We start from the raw sequence: 12,107 nt of genomic DNA, 5'->3' as shown, positions 1-12,107 counted from the left end.
CAGAGATGGTTAACGTTTGCATGATTCCTTAGACCATGAGAGTATCGAGTTTCTTCATGCTTGCTTCATGAACTTTGGGGTTTGTTAAACGTCATCCGTAAATGGGTGGCTATTACGGCGGCTTACGGGTTCATGGAAAAGTGTGTCAAGTAACTTGATAGCTCAAGATTGGGATTTGCTCCTCCGACGATGGAGATATATTCTCGGGCCCTCTCGGTATTACGGTATCCATCATCGTATGGCCAGACACATTGTGATTTGATCACTGGGATGCCGAAACACGGAAACGAGAAAAGAGAACAAAACCGGTAACGAGGTAACTTGCATGGTGGACAAATTGTTTGTCCATGGGGATGCAATAGATCTCACCTCGGGTGTTTGTGACATATCGCGAAGCAACAGGAATAGCTCACTGCAACTGGAGGTTCACTCGAATATTTATTCGTGTGGGTATAGGGGTCAATATGGGTGTCCACGGCTCCGATGTTGATCATTGATCGGAAGGGGTTCCGGGTCATGTCTATACTTCACCGAACCAATAGGGTCACATGCTTAAGGGTCATCTATCTGCTGAATAATAGACAAGGAGTCTGAGAGAAAATCATCGAAAAAGTTTCGGACACCGGAAAAGTTTCGGACAGCGGAAAAGGTTCCGCAGAGAGAGGTCATCGGATGAGTTTCGATGAAACTAAAAAGTTGTTTCAGGGGATACCATTAAGTCAAATTGGTTTCGGCACATGCCTGATAATTCTTGGAGGGTGCCAGAATCATTCTGGAAGCTTTCTAGAATTTTCCGGGATAATAACCGGATATGCTCCGGAGCTGCCGGAACCACTTCAGATGCTTTTCGCAGATGAAAATCACTAAACCGGAAATTGTTTCGGAACACGTTGAAAATCATTTTGGTGGGTACTGGAAATGTTCTAAGCCCACATAAATATTTTCAGTTTGAACGGACGCTGAAAAATGTCATCATGAATAGTGAAAGTACTTTTTGGGATATTTATGGAAAGCCACCTTTTGGGGCTTTTCCCAAAAGGCTTCTAGAAGGACTTGGGGATCAAGGAACCCCCTTTGGGGGGCCCCCATGAAGGTGGGACGTTGGAGCGTGCAGCTCCTCCATGGGGCTCCACTTGTCATCCCTTTATGCCTTTTATACCCTTTGTGTGTGACATAAAGTGGGGGCACTTTTGGTATTTCAGAATACCCATACTACCCCTTGGTTTCCCTATAAATAGGAGGTGAGGGGGCTTCCCAAACCTCATCCCTTCTCACATACAAGTGCCATGCAATGATCTGGCTTCTTCTCTCCCTCCCACGAAAAGAGTTTCTTAGAGCCGTAAGGCTGTCTGGGTTCCGACAGGAACTAGTTCTGGACGGCAAAGCCCTGCCGGATAGATGACACCGTATGTGTGCAACTCTGTAGAGAGATCCTAGTTTCGGTCTTAGTTCGTGAGTGCCTCCCGAAGGGCTGTCCGTGTGACCGTCCGAGTTTTGAAGGTCCTTTCGAAGGCTGTCCGAGTGACCGTTCGAGTTTCGAAGGTCCTCCCGAAGGGCTGTCCGCGACACCGTCTGGGGGGCTGTTCGACCGCCTCCCGGAGGGCTGTCCGAGGAGCAGATGAGGGTATACATCCTCGTGGTTGGGAGGTTGTAAATCCTAGCCGCGGGGATCTGCACCGCCGATCGTCATCGACTCTACTTCCCGCTGCGCTACGAGTCGGTAACGAAAAAGATCAAACCATGTATGCAATCTCCATAGTGGTCCTGGGCTGGTGCGTAGGTCGGAAAATTTTGTTTTCTGCCGTGTTCCCCTACACAAGCTTGCCCACTGACAATAAATTAATCCTTATGTCGGGAACATGCCTCACATCGTTGAGCACCAATCTGTAACCTGTGTGTTGCAATGCATATAAAGCCCTTGCCAACAATTGTTGATGAACCACTATTTCCCATCCTCACTTGGCCAGTAACACCATTAGTGTAAGATATGAAATACTCTTGTCTGATGTAATGTGGAAGGACGCACCTGAATCCACAACCGAACTCATGGCATCATCATGAACAACACTATACTATGCTTCATCTTCAATGACTAGACATTCCTCATCTGTTGCGGTCATGGTTGAGCCGCTCTCAGACTTTTGCTTAGTTTTCTTTGCAAGTTTCCCCTCTGCAAGCTATCTTTTGTACTTCTACACTCGCTCTTTATGTGTCCTGAACTGCCACAATGAAAGCAAGTAATATATTTTCTTTGTTTTGACTTTGATCTCCCCATGGACTTACTTATGCCTTGCTGAAATCTTGTATTGCTGCATCCACGGTTCTCATTCTTCCCATGGGTTTCAGCCACATATGCATCTGAAGAAGGGGCATCATCTTTTTCCTTCTTTCTGTCTTCTTCATTCAGCACAACACTACTAGGAAAAGGCATGCTAGTGGCGCACCAAATTTGCCTTCTAATGGCGCACTACCGGTGCACCACTGGCATCACGCCATTAGAATTAAATTCTAATGGCACACCACCGGTGCGCCATTAGTATCTGGTGTTCTAATGGTGCACCACGTAGTGCGCCATTAGTATAGCCTGCAGTGCGCCATTAGAATGCCTCCCAGGGGGCCATATGTACCCATGTGCTTTGGCATTCTAATGGCGCACCAGCAGTTAATGCGCCATTAGTGTGATGATCACAGTGCGCCATTAGTGTCTTGTGTGGTACGCCATTAGTATGAATATTAGGGTTTTTTTTGCTTTTCTGATTTTTGCACAGGTTACAAAATATATTATTGGACAGAATATAGACAGCAGCACACAGCAACATCAGATTCATCAAATACAATAGAAGATTAGTCTCCGAATACAATTCATCATATTAGTCTCCGAATTCAAAAGACCGAACAAAGATAAAACATTACAAGTCTCAAGACCGCGAGTATCGAGTTTGCCTTCACATTACAAGTCGATATCGATCATCTAAACTACCATCACATAGAAGAGAGCTATGGTCATCACGATGAGCATCATCGCGATCAAACTGGTCTTCATCCGGTTCCTCCAACGCTCCCTCCTCTCTCCCGCTAGATAGCGGGCGTATCTACATTCGGCCTCCGCCCTAGTGGTGTACCCTTTGTAACTGTTACCGCTGAAACGGTGAACCTGTCTCCGACACTCCTCCCAGTCGTCGTAGACTCCGAGAACCTTACCCTTGTACACGACATACGACGGCATCTCTATGCACAAGCCAAACAACAGACAATACATAAGCAATATGTAAGTATGCAACAAAAGGATCGGAAGAGAAAAGCAAGACATTAATAGCACGATTCATGGTCCTACTAATAAATAGCATCGATTACATCTAAGTTGAACGACTGTCCAAACCAAAGAGATATACGAATTCATTAAAGTATAATTACAACATGAGCCAATCAATGTTTCAGAACTACACATCACTACTTTCGACTCGACTCATCGGACAGGAGCGTGGATGAAGCCGCCGTCTGTCGTGATGGTCATGAAATCGCGGTCGTTGTCACCCTGCATTTGTAGCGTTTCATCTATCTCACTGTTGGACGGTTGATATCTGAGGAAGAACTGCCCCGAGGTATGAAGGACATCTTGATGGATGATGTCCGCAAACTCTGACTGGATGTGAAAGAATTCTTGTCTGAGGTCCGCGTCCTGGACTGCCGACAAGCTCGCGGCCCAATCTTTGAGATTATCTGGTAGCAGAAGTTGATGATGGTCCCTTACGATCGCCCGCATGTGATGGAGGGCATAGTAGGCATCCTTCTGACTGCCAAGCGGCTACTTGACACAGCAAAACTTCATATTGTGTGAGAACATGTGCTTGCTATACTTACGAACTGCCCTGGTGAAGGTGCCTCCAGATTTGGTGTAGCCGGGGAGAACATCATCAAGAACTTTCTTGACATTTGTGTAGTCTATGTTGGAGTTACGGTTCGGGTCGAAATACGTGGCCATGGAATATTTCGGGCTTAAGAGGATGAGTGTGCAATGTGTGTCACTGCACAGAACACGGAATGTTAGAAAAAAAAAGAACGATCGAAATCTAAGAAATCATATGTTACGGGGCGGTTAAGGGATGACTTACTCGGGAAAGTAAGCCACAAGGAAGTTATCCTTATCTGGGTTTGCCAGAATGACGCCTTCGAGGTGTGAACTTGCAACTTGGCGGTCCCCAGCGCTGCTCAAGTGCTTGGCACGCATGTAGAAGGGGTCGACTATCACGATGTCCGGGGTCTTGTCTCTAATGATCCGCATCTCCATACTCAGCGAAAACAGCCGAACGAAGGTGTAGTGCAGCGGATGAAGGTTAAACATAGCAAAGATGTCATCAAACCGCAGGACGATCGTACCCCCGATGTCGCCATCCACAAAGCCCTTGCCCTCTGGCACCTTGGCCACGAAAACCGGTTATGCCACATCCTTCTCTCTGAGACGCCTCTTCTCCAAAGAAAGAACACTTTCGTGCAGACTCCGCATAGCACCGGTTGCAGCATTCAGCATATTTGGCGGTAGCATCGCCCTACCCTCCACATGCACCCTCCTCGAGATATACTTAGGTGAAGGTGGCCCATCCTGAGCACGGATCAAACTCGGTGCCGGCTGGCTCGCACCGGCGCCCTTGTTAGTCTTTCGTTTCTGTCCCTTCTTCTTGATCTCCTGTAATGGGACCGAGTTCTGCTCACAGACCGCCTTCTTGAGCGTGTTGGGGCTGATAATATTTCGCACCTCAGCTATCTGAGGCTCGGTGAAGGCGGGAGCTGGAGGCGTGTCTTGAGAACTGAATGCCAGACGACGCCTGTTGCAATTGGATTTCTCCGCCGTACCAGCTAGATCGCGGTGGTCTTGGTTGGGTTCTTGAGAAAGAGGCCCGCAGAACTCGTCAGTGTACCCATGTTCGGCAAAGTACTTATCAACGTTGGTAAATGTACCATCGTCGTTGTCATCGCCGTCCGGATCCTGTGCCATAGGGCTGTCCGGATCCTGTGCCATAGGGATGTCCGGCAGGTCCGGTAGCGTTGCGGCGTTCTTGCCATGGCTTGGCGCCGGCACGACTGGCGGTCTTGTCTGTGGGGTGGTGTCCCCCGCCCCCAAACGAATCTGGCTCTTCGGCCAAAGCAGGGGCCAGTTTACGCAGGCGCTGAGGGTCATCTCATCTTCTTCGTCGGCCCCAGCGGGTCGAATCGGAGGTAACAGCTCGTCGCAGCCTGGCAGCACCCGAACCACTTCAACCCTATACATTGTGGGTGGCATCGGATTACTGTGGAACATGGGGTTTCCCGGTTGAACGATTCTGCCCTTGGCGACATCGACCAACTCGGCGCCCACGAAGTGCAGAAGAGTGCAAGGAACGTCAGCGGTGCCCTGCGAAAACATGTACATGGCGTCAGGGATGCCCAGTCAAAGGCAAGGAGATGAAGTCATCGGCCGAGAGGCTTAGTTACCGTGATGCCGTCGAGCTCAGCTAATGTCGAGGCACCGCCAACGGCGGGCGTGCAACTGACGGAGGGGGGCGCTTGTTGGCGAGGTGCCGGCCGGCGTACACCCGGGTGCATTAAGCTCCAATGCCCGTGCTGGCGCCGGAGACACGAATACCGCCTCCGCCGGAGACACGAATGGCGCCGCCGCCGGAGACACGAATGGCGCCGCCTGCGTGCTGTGCGAGTTGCTGGCCGTGAAGCTGGGAACTGGGGGAGGCCCCTGTTGGCCGCCCGCAATCCACGTCGTCAGCCCATGAATCAACGTAGGCACCATGGTGTTGAGCGTCGTTCCAAGTTGTTGTTGCACTTGCTCTTGGACAAGCACCGGAATCCGCGCCACTTGTGCCTTGAGTTCTTCAACCTCGCGCGTCTGGCTTTCCGAGCTGGTCTTTTTCTCCTTCCGCACACCATCGGTATAGTATGACCCCCATTTTGTGGACAAGCCTTTGCCGGCCACACGACCAGCTGACGTCGGCTTAGTGAGCTTATCCTTGTTTTTCATTACGTTCAACGCCCTATTTAAAGGGGTGTCGAAAGGGGAGCTCTTAGACGACCCCGCGCTACTGCTTTCAGTGTCTTGCGAAAGGAACGTGAACCATTTAGAAATATTGGGGATTAATTAGAGTGCAACCATATGGAGCTAATTACGCGGGGGTGTATTCCTTACCAGAAGAAGCTCAAGCGCCCTGGTCTTCGGATCCGTGGTAAGCTCCTTTGTTATCGGGTCCTCCTTGTACCGGGCCCTGACATAGTTCCTGGTCTGCTTGTCACCGCTGTATTTCTCGAAGCGGGGCGGTAGGCCTTGCTCGGCACGCTCCGCGTCCTCCTTGTCCCATATAGGCTCCGCCACTCTGTAACCGCCGGGACCGAGTTTGTGTTCCCCTAAGTTCAATTCCCGCATTTCTTTCCCCCACTGACTTGATTTGGAGGTTGCACTGCTCTCACACTTGATCTTGAACTCCTTGTACTCATCTTCGCTCATCAAAGGATATTTCGCCTTGATCTTCTCATAACTATCACCTTTATCAATCATTCTCTTCACCGCGCTTCTCCAAGTAGACAGGGCCGTGCTCATCTTCGTGAGGGCGGCACTGTTCACTTTATTCCCTGAGAGGCGTGTGTTTTCAAATTCGGCGGGGAACTTGTATCGTTCGTGCAGCTTCGTGAAGAGGAGGTTGCGCAAATTCCCTCGGTCCTTATGCCTAAGGTTCTCGGTGTTGATCGAGACGGTGCTCCGGAGAATGCACCCGAGCTGAACCGAGTACCCCTTGACTATATGTTTGGGCTCCGTTGGATTCCCGTCGGAGTCCACTTGAGTGAATTCCTCCTTGAGGGTGCGGAGCGCATTCAGGCGTCAGTCCTTCCTTTGCTTCTTCGGTTGGCTGCCATCTGTGTGTGCGCCACCATCATCAGTGGTGGCATCCTCGGCGGCACCATCAGTGGTGTCATCCCCGACGCCACTAGGGGTTGTGTAATCAGGATCGGTATCTTCCGCGGCGTCCTTATAGCGGTGAGGTTGTTCCTCCATCTCCTGGGACAACTCCCAGAATTGCTTGCCGCCCGAACCACCGGCCTCATTGTTGTGGGCCATGTTTCGCTCTAAATAGGAAAAAAGTTTGGTCAAAAAGTTGGTTATTGTCAAGGAACAAGATCATGGTCTCATCATTTAGGGTTTGTCGACGCCGAGGCACCCTAAAAGCCTAAGCGTACATCATTTAGGTTCTCATCGACACCGAGGCATCTGGGGCAGCCAAGTTAAGTTTTCATCATTTAGGGTTTATCGATGCCGAGGCACCCTAGGTTGGGCCTAATCACTTGGCACTAATCACTTGGCTCTATTGCCACCTATGTTGGGTTTATCATCTAGGGTTTATCGATGCTAAGGAGAATTCTAAGTTGGGCCTAATAACTTGGCTCTATTGCCACCTATGGTTTAATGCAGCAAGAATGGCAGGGCAGTTGATCCTACTTGACTAAGTACTAAGATACCCCGGCCCATGCATTAGTCGCAAGTACCCCATATGTCCTATTTTTAGCAAAGTCATGCTAAAATTCACGGAAAATTTTAGCATGACCTTTGCTGAAAATAGGACATATGGAGTACCCGAATTTGCCGGAACAGAAGTTAATCGACATTCCGGCAAACTCAAGGGCAACTCGGGGTACCTGCAAATTCATCACGACACAATGGTCGGAGACAAAACCCAGCAAACTAGCAAGATGATCATCATCTTTGCAAGATAGTAGCTCAAGTTTTTAACAGTAGCCTCTGAAGAAAACATCGTTGCAACATTCAAGTTCACAGGACAAAAAAATCATCCACATTCACCAACCCACATGATGTTAAAACCCACATGAGCTGTAAACAGACTTAAAAAACCCACATGATGTTATAACTGTATACACTGAACATGATGATACCAAATGGGAAGGAAAATTGATCACTCTAGATTAGTGTAGCCACTATCTAACAAAACCAGAATGTTAACAAAATTACACCATGATGACACCAAATTCTTGTAGCAGTACAATGAGTTCACAGGATAAAAAAATCATCCACATTCACCAACCCAAACTGGTGGAGATACAGCAAACCAGAACCTCCCAGGTTTCTGCCATTTTATTTTTCCCACCGTATATGTTTTTTGATTCATGTCATGGTACTTGCTGTCAAACCAAGTATTTTCTTTCTACATAATCTGGGAAGTTTCCTTCTTACTGTCTCACTATCTTACTGTCTCACTACAAAAAAATAGTATGCTTAGTTGAGACTAGTATGCTTAGTTGCATTATGACAGGCAAAAACTACAAATATTTGTGTTTTTAGTTGAGCAATGCAGCGACAGTGTGATAGGAAAGTTTCAGCTGGCAAAGTGTCACGATTCAGACAACAGAGCAGCTAAGCATAGCAAGTGGATAGTTTAGTCAGTATACTAGTACTCTTTAGAAAGTATGAGACATATATTACCTGGAGGAGACTTCGTCGGAGAGTTGCCTGTGAATTGAAAATACAACGAGATCAGCAAAGGACAGTAAGATATATACTGAAATTATCATAACAAAATGCCAGCTACTGCCATGGTCAAAGAATAGATTATGATAGCTGGACAAGTACAAGTCAAACTAGATAATTTTCAGAACTGGTTTAACCACTGCAGGATAAAACAATGCATCCAAGACTGGGCTTAGACTAATATCCTCATAGCATAATCTGACATCAAGCAAATAATATAAGAACAGTGAAAATGTATGTTCACTGCAAATGAATATGGACCAAGTGTTCACATTCTTGGAGTAACAAATATTCATCTACTCATTTGTAGATACCTAGGAGTAACAAGACTGCACTTGCCAATAATGTTTTATTTATGCTTCCCAAGGACCAACTCCTAAACTGAACACAAAAAACTGTGTGCACATCTGCAAGTTGTAGAAGGAAAAGGTGCAACACTAAAAAAACTATCAAACTAACAGATCCATTAATCAATTAAGGACCTCTTACATGTTACATCTATCATTATGGACTTCTTACATGTTTCATATTGTTGCATGAATCCAAATTCACTGGAATATTGTTGCATGAAGCAAAAGAGGCCATGGGCATCCATCCAACACAGCTAAACAAAGAAAATGTAGTTCCATGCTTTCACAATACAATTCTCTTCAGATTTCTTATTAAGAGACAACAAGATACTTGTCACTGAAATTTTCTTCAGATTTCACAGTACTGAATTTCAATGGGAAAAATTCTTAGTACAGTTCAATCTCAGGGAATCAAATATGAGAATCAAATATGGGTCATGCAGTTCCACTATCTGTATAAAGAACCATCGGTGGCGCTCCACTAAGAACCATGCCGCCGGCTGGTGCCGAGGATATGGGGATTGCCGGTGGGAGGAGATGGGATTGGGGTAGGGTCGCCTCACTCACCTGCTGGCTAGCGCGCCGGCATCAGGGAGAGGCGGGCGGGTTCGGGTGGCGTGAGCAAGGAGGTTGGTCGATGCGGCAGTCCTCGATCTACGGTGGCGGTCCTCCTCGATCTGCGGCGGCGGTCCTCCCGGCCCGAGAGTCACTTGGCAGCAGCAGCTTCCCAGCCCGTCGGGGCACTCCTCCCTGGTCCGGACTGGCCACGCTGCTCGGGGATGGCGAAGGAGGCGAGGGGGCGGCGAGGGGGACGGCGAACACGGGGGGCAGCGAGTGAGATCGATGAGGCAGGGGAGAGATTAGAGAGATTGGGGATTTAGTGTGGGGGAAGCTTTCTAATGGCGCACCACCCCCTCGTGCACCATAAGTACGACTATTCTAATGGCGCACCATCCCTCGGTGCGCCATTAGAATTTTGTTTTAATCTAGCCCACTAGCCATATCTACAACCTAATCCTATCTACAACAGAACCCACCCACTAGCCCGACTGGTCAGCACCTAGCACACACACTAGGAGGTCCTGGGTTCGATTCCCAGGCTCCCTAATATTTTTTTATGCATTTTAAATGCTGTTTTTATATTTATTTGTGTTTAAATATGTTCAAACTTGTTTAAATCATAACAGTAATACTTTTTTATAAAAACAGTAATAATTTTTTAAAAAATATGTTCAAATTTGTTACTTGAAAATATCATCGGCGGCGGCGGTGGAGCAAGGGAGGGTGCCGGGGGCCGGGTGCTCGTCGGCGGCGGTGGAGCGGGGGAGGGTTGCGGTGGGTTGTCGGCGGCGGTGGAGCTAGCGGGGGAGGGTGCGGGTGGGATCGAGATGGAGGGGGATCGAGATCAAGTGTCCTCATGAATTCAAAAAGTGCCCATGAAATTTAAAAATATTCATGATATCAAAAAGTGCCCATGAAATACAATCGAGAAATGAAGACTACGATTTAAATACAATCGATCTTAGCTAGCTATCTGTTCATAATCTTCTTGCCCTTCTTTTTCGCAAATGGAGTTCTTCTGTGGAACGGACGTCCTTTAGGTAGGGTGGTCCTGTTTTTCTGGGTTCGATTCCCAGGCTCCCTAATATTTTTTATGCATTTTAAATGCTGTTTTTATATTTATTTGTGTTTAAATATGTTCAAACTTGTTTAAATCATAACAGTAATATTTTTTAAAAAAAACAGTAATAATTTTTTTAAAAATATGTTCAAATTTGTTACTTGAAAATATCATCGGCGGCGGCGGTGGAGCAGGGGAGGGTGCGGGGGGCCGGGTGCTCGTCGGCGGCGGTGGAGCGGGGGAGGGTTGCGGTGGGTTGTCGGTGGCGGTGGAGCTAGCGGGGGAGGGTGCGGGTGGGATCGAGATGGAGGGGGATCGAGATCGAGATGGAGGGGGAATCGAGATCGAGATGGAGGGGGATCGAGATCAAGTGTCCTCATGAATTCAAAAAGTGCCCATGAAATTTGAAAATATTCATGATATCAAAAAGTGCCCATGAAATACAATCGAGAAATGAAGACTACGATTTAAATACAATCGATCTTAGCTAGCTATCTGTTCACAATCTTCTTGTCCTTCTTTTTCGCAAATGGAGTTCTTCTGTGGAACGGACGTCCTTTAGGTAGGGTGGTCCTACTTCTTCTTGTGGTGTGTGCTGCTACTTCATCGTCGTCGTCATGTTCGATCTTCGGGTCGCCGTACTTGTCGAAGTCTTGCTCATTGGCTACTCCATCCATTCCGATGATCTTCCTTTTGCCTATCCTCACGACAACACGACTGGGCTTTGACGGGTCGGTAATGAAGAAGCATTGGTCCACTTGGGAAGCCAGTACCCATGGCTCATTTTTCGCGGTGACGTTTGCGCCCGTGGTCTTGGATTTGGCTTCGGGTATAACCATGGTGGTGAAATACCGGTCTTCTTTTAGGACGCTCTTGGCCCATCTGACACGGAACATCGGGACCTTCTCTCCAGCGTAGCTCAGCTCCCAGATCTCCTCGATCCTTCCGTAGTATCTGTCCTTGTCGTTACCGGTGTAGGATTCCATCGTTACCCCGGAGTTCTGATAACCATCGCTCTTCATGTCCTTGTCCTCGGTGTAGAATGTGTAGCCGTTGATATCGTACGCCTCATAGGTCATCAGGTTGTGCTCGGCGCCCTGTGACAAGGCGAATATGAGTTGTTCTTCCGCGGAAGAATCCTCATGTAAAGGGTACGGCAGAAGCTTCTGCTTGAACCAATGCGTGAAACATGAGTTGTGCTCTTTGAGTATATCTCCGTCCGTCCTCTGTTGGCCTCGGTCATTGTACGTCTTCTCAATAAAGGTTTTGTGCTCTACCACCCAAGGATCGACCACGTCTATGTGTTGTAGCGCGACTAGGTTTGCTCTTTCAAAGTCAGCAAGTCGACCCTCGAAGTCGACATGCATTTCGCGGCGACCCTCATGGTGACCCCATCCAGCGAGCCTGCCGAGGTGCCTGTTGACGGGCAGACCAACGGGGTTCTCGATGCCTAGATAATTCATGCAGTAGGAGATGCACTCTTCGGTCAGAAAGCCCCTGGCTATACTTCCCTCTGGACGTGACATGTTGCGAACGTATCCTTTGATGACACCATTCATCCTTTCGAACGACATCATGCTGTGCAGGAACGCCGGCCCGAGTTGGATGATATCCTCCA

The sequence above is a fragment of the Triticum urartu genome, chromosome 3A (genome assembly GCF_056163025.1).
Source record: "Triticum urartu cultivar PI428250 chromosome 3A, HENAU_Tu73, whole genome shotgun sequence".
Classification (NCBI taxonomy): Eukaryota; Viridiplantae; Streptophyta; class Magnoliopsida; order Poales; family Poaceae; genus Triticum; species Triticum urartu.
This window is presented reverse-complemented; position numbering follows the sequence as displayed.